This window comes from Corvus cornix, chromosome 2, assembly GCF_000738735.6.
Source record: "Corvus cornix cornix isolate S_Up_H32 chromosome 2, ASM73873v5, whole genome shotgun sequence".
Lineage (NCBI taxonomy): Eukaryota > Metazoa > Chordata > Aves > Passeriformes > Corvidae > Corvus > Corvus cornix.
Window position 1 is genome coordinate 143,359,822 of NC_046333.1, and position 9,194 is coordinate 143,369,015.

Here is a 9,194-nt window from a genome sequence, read left to right on the forward strand (position 1 = left end):
AAAGCAGGGTCAAATGCTGAAATACTCATTAATGTTAAGGCAATAGGCACATGAGTAGTCAGCATTTCCTGAGAAACACCCAGTGGGGTGTGTCGCATACCCATACAATTGTAGATGGTTCCACCTATGCTATTACAGGGGCTAATTTGTCTTTTCATGGGAGCACACGAGTTTTCTTTGGCTCTGGCTCGATGCCTTGTTTATCTGGGAGCCATTTTTACATAACTACAGATTTTTCAGGTTTCTGTGATGCAGGCTGGTTTCCTTTGGATGCAAAATCATGTCCTTCATTTAGGCGAGGGCATCTTAACACTCTCTTCCAAGGTGTGGTTTCTGATAGCCCTGATATAGGGGCTGATACATATATGGTCCCAAAAATTTGTCTTCCCTAGTAAAGTATACAGAATTGTACGTACAAGCATTGACTTCTAACTGGTGTCAGTACACTCATGGCAGTACTGGTGGTGTGAGTTAGACTTTATGGATGCTTCTAGGCTATGAGACTGGATTCTTTAAGGGCAGGACAGGCAGAGGAAGCTTGCAGAGGGATAAGAGTCCATGGTCGTAGCTGTGGCTTGTTAGCATGAAGGCTTTACTACACTGGGAGATGCCCAAGGCCAAAAACTGCCCCCCTCCACTGGTGGTGCTCTGCCTGTGATGGCCTCAGCACAGGCTCCTCCTGGGTATGATTTCAGGGAAAGGGGATTAGTGTGGAGTAGGGATCATTGCCAACACTGGGTGAACCAGGCTGCCCTGTTTTGGGTGTGGGCCCTGCTGTACCACAGGATGGGTCCTGACATGTTTTGTGCAGTTGTGAATCAACATCCTGAATCCAAAGGTTGATGTGGGCCTCCTGGGCACAATGCTGAGCACTGGATCATATACTTTTTATGTATGACATAAATGCACCTCTCATGTATATTTTGACATAAATGCACCTCTCGCCTATATTTCAACATAAATAAAACTCTGCTATTAAGGTTTTAGGTTACAAAGCTTTACCATCTTCCTCGTGACTGGATTTATTTGCTGCCTCTGCATTTCCTATGCCAGAACAGTGGTCATTTTATCAAGTGCTTTGCTCTTGTGTCTGCTGGAGGAAACTCTTGCAGAAGAGGACATTAGTAACAAGAAATAGGTTGCTATTTTGGGAATGTGGTGGATGTGCACTGACCTTGGCTAATTTTTGCTTTGCTGTTTAAAATGTGGATTGAAATGTATTTTGGTGGTGAGGATCCCATTATGATAAACAGAATTGCCCAATCAAAATTTATAAAGAAATAACATTTATTATGCGACCAAAATATCGGTCTCAAAAGCCATGATTGAGAAAAGCAGCCCCGAGCCCGGGGTCGGAGCTGGGTGAACAGGCATAGATCTGATCTCTATCGCACCAGACCTCCGAAGTTCACGAATGCTGCTTCGGCTGGTCCCTTCTTATACAGTTTTTGGGCAGAGTCCGAATTAATTCTATTTTTCTCACAATTTAACATATTCATGATGTTTTCTTGTCCCGAAGTTGGGCTGCACAAAGCCTTTCCTGGGTCTGATGAATTGTCCGTCCTGGGTGATGAATGGGCCATCTCTGGTTCCTGGAACAGTTATTTTTAGTTCCCGGAATGTCCAATTCCTTATCAGATGAGATGTAAATATCAGACGGTGGTGATCAAGTCGTCATGGTGATAAGATCCAACCCCACCTGGGTGGAATCCTCACTTTTTGTTTACATCTGTGAGAGAACTTCTTTTAGTGTTGTGAAATTTTTCTCTCAGCTAGGCTGGTGGAGGGATTTTGAAACTCTGTCTCTGCATGGTCTTATTACATTTTAGTTTTATACATAATAGCACGAATTACATACTTTATAACACCATCTTGATGCGCAACCTGTTGCAGACACATAAACCAATCAAGAATTGCGATGAGATGGGGTCACCTGCTGGAAACCTTCTCCAGACCCCCTGCCTCCATCTGCTCTTGAGCCCTTAATAACACCTTCAGTGGGTGGAAGGGATTCTGTTAACCTTGAGCCTTACGCTGCTTTTTCTAGACAAGTTTTCTCCTTCAACTTGGAATCAACAGGAAGTAAGAGAAACTTTTGCAAAAGTCTGTCTTGGGATGCTGGGGGTCACTTGTGCTCCCTGGTGTCTTTTCTGATGCTAGAAAGCTTTCCTGACTAATGCTTGCTGCCTATATAGCATTCTGCTCCAAGGTCTCCAGGCAAGGAATCAGATCCAGTACCTGAGTTTTTCTGTGCCAAAGATGAGCTGTAAAGCGGCACCACTGTGGCTCAGGTTTGGCCATGTGGTAACTCAGCATTCACAGGTAATTACAGGGGGGTGGAAACTGAGTGTTAGCTTACTGTGGTTTCCTGTTGCCATGGTTTAACCCCAGCCAAGCCCCAGGCAGCTGCTCACTCACTCCCCCACCACTGAGATGAGGGAGACGATTGGAAGAGTAAAAGCCAGAAAACTTGTGGGTTGAGACAGAGACAGCTTAATAGGGAAAGCAAAAGCTGTGCACACAAGCAAAGCAAAACCACGATTTAATTCACTGCTTCCCATGGGCAGGCGGGTGTTCAGCCATGTCCAGGAGAGCAGGGGCCCATCACATGCAACGGTGACTTGGGAAGACAAACACCATAACTCCAAACGTCCCCTCCTCCCTCCTTCTTCCCCCACCTTTATATGCTGAGCATGATGTTACATGGTCTGGAATATCCCTTTGGTCAGTTTGGGTCACCTGCCCTGGCTGTGTCTCCTCCCAATCTCCCATGCGCCCCCAACTTCCTCACCAGTATGGCCATACGAAAATCAGAAACTGCCTTAGCTCTGTGTAAGCCCCTGCTCAGCAATAACAAAAACATCTCCTTATTTTCAACTCTGTGTTCAGCACAAATCCAAAACACAGCCCCAGAGCAGCCACTGGGAAAAAAGATGACCAGCACACCTTTGTATACAAAGGGCACTTGCTGGTTGCTGTAGAGCATACATGGAGCTGCTCCATCTCTCTGTAGTGTATTTGGTGGTCACATTTTTTATTCTGTACAGGCTAGTTTCTCCAGAAAATGACATCTGGAAACAGTGCATATAGATGTTATTTGCAAGCCCAGCTTGGGACAATTGAATCAGAGCTCTTTGTTTTCATGTGTCAGATCACATCAGCATCACCCAGCATCATTCACTCCATACAGTGCCTACACACACTACCTGCCAGCGGCTGTATTTGACACATACCATCTTCATAACCAGATAAATTAAAGCCTGTAACAGGGAGGCGTTTCTCCTCTCAAACTTCTGAATTACCAGTCATCACTGCTCAGTGCTGCTAAGAAGACTCGTCTGATGCCCCAGAACAATACCGTGGGGAGCTGCACAGCTTCAAAATATCCCTATAATCTGCTTTTAAGGAATGGCATACCTGTAGAAGTAAATAATCTTGATTATTCATTAGCTCAATATTTGGTGAAGGTGCTTATTTTCTAAATGCAAAATAGAGATGTGTTGGGGTGACCCAGCCTACTGCAGGGCTCAGGCAGCGAGATGCCAATCAATCCCAGCCCATCCCCTGGATCGAGTTTCCTGAAGAGGCAGACTCAGAGGGTGGGTCGAGGGGCAGCTCAGAAGCCTAAACGGCACCCCCTGGGCTGTGCCCGGGTACAAGCCACCTCCCCCGGTTCGGGAAAATTCTCCGTTACTCCGTTGTTCACTGGTTCTCTGTTATAACTCCCGCCTCTCGGTTCCCCCCGCCGGCTTGTAACTCATTCGTTGTTTTCCCCTTTCACCGGGGTTTTCAAATTCCCTATAAAACTGAGGACAAGCCTCAAGGGAGGATCCCATCCCATCCCATCCCATCCCATCCCATCCCATCATTCCCATCACATCGGATTCCAGCCTTCCGAGCTTGTTCAGGTTGTGAAACTTCTAACAATAAACCTGTTAGAAGCCAGACCCGGACAGCCTCTCTCTTCCTTTGTCTCCGAGCTAAGGTGAGCTGATCCCATCTGTTCCTGCCGTGTTTCCTCTGCTGAGAAGCCAGCTAGCTAGCTCAGCCAGCAGTCCTTTTCCTGATGCCGAAGTCGCTTCAGTGATCCGCAGAAGTAGCGCAGCTGGACTCTCTCTGACCTGGGGCACGCCAGAGTTGGTGCCTTCAGCACCAAATGCTGCGTTAGAGATGGACACGGCATTCAAAGTATGACAAGATTTAAAAGACACAAGCATGCAGAAATGAGATTTTATCTGTATTAGCTGTGTGATTCAGCCAGTGAGAAGCGTGAGGCATCACAATCTTTAATCCTGTGCAGACAGCTCAGCACTGGGGACCCCTGGGGCACTTTGATTTTGACATCTGGGAGGGTGTTGATAGAGATTTTTGTATTAAAATTAACCCTACACCAGCCAAATCCAGCACAATGGAGACTCAAGTTTTCCCGAGACTCCTCCTTTTCCTAGGATGGCATTTCAAATTCCCAGTTAACATGCAGACTAAATAAAACAGGCTTCCCCTGGGCAGATCTGGGTGTGAGGCTTTCAAGATTGCCTCAAGCCAGCTAAGAGCTTTCCTGGGCCTGGTTAACCAGTTAAGCAATGGATAATGGTGCTTGGACACCACTGTCTGCCACTGCTGAACTTACCAGTAAATGCAATAGACTGGGCCTTGTGTTACATGCTGAGTGAACTGAGAGTTACATTTTAAACATACTACTGGTAACTTGGTCTTAATTCCCATCACTGCTAATTGAACCAGGTAGCTCAGGCTGGAGCTGACTGTAGGGTGAGGTACAGCCATGGCAGCTCTGGTTTTGGGGCAGCAACAGGACATGACCCCTCTCAGGAAGGCTCCTGCCACCACTGACAGGCACAGCAGTGACTGCAGGGGCACAAAATAGTCAAATCATTCCCCCATCCCTGCTTCAGTGGGACACAAGAACTGTGTTTTTAATTGATTACAAATATTTACAGATGGAGAATTTGAAGATGGAGAATGTTGTTTTATGTTATTTTGTAACCACTGGACTCTGCCTAGCAGGCTGCTGCTCCCTGTGAGCACAGCGGGGGTTTCCTAGGGCCATGCCATTAATCGCATCCCGGAGTCCATTTCGGACAGCCCTGCCATCTGGCTCCGGCAGCCAGCAGCGTTACAATGCAGTGAATGGTAAAGAAGGCAGAGAAGGGTCTCTCATGAGGGCTTGAGATGGCTTTAATCACATCTTGTCCCTGCAATGTTCACACGTAGAGAGACAACGAGGTCTGGGTGCGGGGCGGTTTTGTCAGGGCCCAGGGGCGGTCCCTGGGCGGGGTTGGGGTACAGGAGCAAATAGGGAGAAACCGAGGGAGTGGCCAAGGCTAAGGGAGGGAAGAGGGGGAACATACAGAATCAGAGGGTTAACCGGCCACCACAATGTTACTTAATTTGTCTAACACTCTTTTCATTGCCTTATTTGCTGTTATTTTTTTAAAAGTACAGATTTTGAAGGCTGGAAGCCTTGTTTTCATGGATTTCTACTTATTTTAATTATGGACAGATGAGACATTAGTCATGAGTATAACTAATTGCTGTCTGCTAGAATCACACCTCTATAATTATTCTAAATAATAATTTTTCTAGTTTTGTCTGAAGAGCCACAGGAGTTAAAATTAAGCATCATAATTAAAATTTGCATTAATTACATTTTGACTTCTGTGGCACACTATGTATTGGTCTGTTTGTACCTGCTTGCAGTGAAAAGGATTCCCTGAACTGGTGGTTTTTACCCAGATAAGGCATGAGATATGATAATTTACAATGTGGAAAGCCAGTTAACTCAGGCATTGTGGACACACCCTAAAGTGGATTAGCTCAGTCAGATCTTCATCAATCATTATTAAGACTGTGGGTGTAATATAGAAGAAGAAATGCAGGGATATAATCCCTGCTGAGGAATACTGTGATGATCTAGTGCACAGGAAAGATTCCCGCCAATGTTTATGGGCTACTTCAGATGCAGAAACGAATTACATTTATTTTTCCAGTTTTTTCTGGTCTGCCTGTGAACCCTAGTTTTCCTTAATAATATCATAATTGATTTTTCTGCTTGCTGAGTCCCAGCAGTAATGTACATTGCCAGTGAATGCCCCTTGTAGCTGTTCCTGCCAGGGCTCAGTGTAACTCATAAAGAGGACCTAAAATTTGAAGCTTCATTGTAAATAATTGCCTTAATAACATAAGTCTTAATGCATTAAGAGTTTTCTGTGTGTTTTAATTTAACCATCTTTAGGAAACTGTGCTACTGTGGGGACAGGATATTTGCAGTTGTTTGGGGAAAGTTTAGAGCTTTCTAAAGGAAAAGCTTAAAAATGAACTGAAATAGAGAAAAAATAGTGTAACCCAATTTGTATTCTGCCACTGTTGGTCTTTGCTTTCTTACCTGTTAAAGTGGAAATACATATTTCTTTTGTGGGTTAAACATTTAAGACTTCAGGTTGTTAATGCTGGGTGATACCTGACTTCCCACTTCACCCGTTTCACCTTCTCCTTTCTGTAATTTTTTTTTGTGCAGTCTTACTGTGGTGCTCCCTTTCTTCTGCTTTACAGCTCTGTTTGCTTATCTGGCTTCAAAGGTGAATCAATAAGAGCAATCATCATTATGGAGTTAACTAAAAGGCATTTGTTAGCGATCAAACAATGAACAAATGGTGATTAATTGACATCCGAATGAAAATCAAATGGTAATCAAAGGGTGATTGGGTATGTATTGGGTCTGGCTGAGATGGAGTTCATTTTCCCCACAGCAGCCCTCACAGCGCTGTGCTCTGCATTGGTAGCTGAAAGGTGTTGATAACACCCCAGAGTTTTGGCTACAGCTGAGCAGTGCTGGCACAGCACCAGCGCTATCTCTCCAACATTCCCTGCCCATCAAGGGGCTGGAGGCAGCGAAGGTCCTGGGAGGGCACAAAGCTAGGACAGCTGACTCAAATTGACCAGAGGGGTATTCCATACCATATGACATCAGCTCAGACAGAAAAGCTGCAAAAATAAGGTGGAGGAGGGGGAATTTGTTATTTACAGGGCTGGCCTAGCGACTGCTTTATGTGCTGAGGCCCTGCTTCCTGGGAAGTGGCTGATGGCAAGTAGAGAATAATAATTTTTTTTTCCTCTTTGCTTGTGCATGCACTAACTTTTGCTTTTGGTTTGGTAAACTGCCTTATCTCAAGCTATAAGTCATTTTCCGTCTTATTTTCTCTCCCTTTCCAGCTGCAGAGGGGAGTGATAGAGAAGCTGGACGGGCACCTGGCCTCCAGCCAAAGTCAACTCCACCACAGGCAATAACTGAATTTGTGACTTGATGATGACTTAAATGATGATTCACATGGTGGTAAGACAGAGGTAGAACACTGCTACTTCCTACACTTCTAACAATGGCTGGATAATGCCATTAGAATACAGTATAACTTTGGGTCTAAGGAAAGCTGTCACTTACCTTGCTGGGGATATCAGATGCTGGGTAAGGGGTCTGAGTCTTGAGGAATAACCTTGAGGGATGTCCCTGCTGAAGCTGCGCCAAGTCTCAAACTGTGCCAGGGGAGGTTCGGGTCTTGGACATCAGCAGGAATTTCTTCTCAGAAAGGGTGATTAAACATTGAAATGGGCTGACAACGGAGGTGATGGAGTCACCATTCTTGGAGGTGTTTAAGAAAAGACTGGGTGTGGAACTCAGTGCCATGGTCTAATTGACATGGTAGAGTTCAGTCAAAGGTTGGACTCGGTAATCTTGGAGGTCTTTTCCAACCTAATTGATCCTGTCATTTTGTGCTTTAGGGTGATCACTGCTGTGCCTGGAATGCAATGGGCTGTACAGATTTTTATTGGGTAAAGTGATTGACTCATAGCCTGCCTTACCTCTGCTGTACGTGCAGGAGTACAGCCATTGCTGTGTTAATCATGTCCATTCTCAGCTCAGCCGATATTCTTTACTCCTGGTAAAGATGTGGCCCAGGCTCCTCCGTTCCTGGAAATGTGTAACCCAGCACAACTCTCCAGATCTGCACAGCAGGGCTGACCTCGGTCAGGGCTCTTGTCAGTGTTGCCTGAACCACTGTGCTGTTCTCCCACCTAGAGCACACCTGGAGGGAGATGTGGAGGCCAGGATGGCACTGGCTGCCTGGGGAAGCTGCTGTGTCTCAGCTGGCATCAAAGCTCTTGCATGGATGGGTAGGGAGCCAGGTGCTGGGCAAGCCCCCGCCTGCTGGAAAGGGAAGGGCTGTGCTCTCAACACAGCAGCTGCTGGCACAGAATGCAGGAGGTAAAATCCTTCCCCACCCTGAAAACCAGGTTACTGTGGCGTGGGTTCAGCTTTTGCAAAGGCTGATTTGGTAACAGGTAAAACAACAACACAGTGGCGACACTGAACCCCACAGATCAGAAATCAGTCCTTCAGCAGAGGAGGACCAGTTTGGGGAACATATTTAAACAATGTGCACATAAAGGACTCCATGGGAGCTTCTGGGGTGTATTCCTGGATGGGGGGAGAGCTGGCAGGTGTCAGAGAGAGGCTGCTCCTGATGCCCTGTGGATGGTAGTGGTGATCCTGGGTCCTGAACATCATTCCTGTCTTCAGGAAAAGCAGGAAGAAGGATGAGGAAAGCTGTGGGACTGCCAGCCTCACCATAAACCTTGGGAAAGTGATGAGACAAATAGACCTGGAAACCATTCCCAAGCATACAAAGAACAAGAAGGTGCTCGGCATGGGTTTACTAAGGGAAAACCAAACTTAACGCACTGGCTCAGCAGTGGGGCCCAGGGGATCATGATCAGCACTATGATGTCCAGCTGGAGGCTAGTTCCTAGTGCTGCACTCCAGGGGTTGATACTGGAGCCAGTACTGTTTAATGGCTTTGCTAATGACCAGGGCAATGGACCCTCACCAGTTTGTAGGTGATACAAACCCACGAGGAGCAGCTGACAGAGCAGAGGGTTGTGCTGCCATTCAGGGGGACCTGGACAGGCTGGAGAAATGGTCCAACACAAAGTTCAGGAAGACCAGCAACTGCCGGAAAACAACTTGGCAGAAAAGTTGTTCCTGGGGAAAAGCTGTTTTCCCCTGGATTTCCCTGGAATCCTGGGAAAATCGAGTTCACTCCTGCAGAGACACATCTGGGTGCTGAGTCCAGTGCTGGACTCCCCACCATGACTGACATGGACACACTGAAGGGCCATGG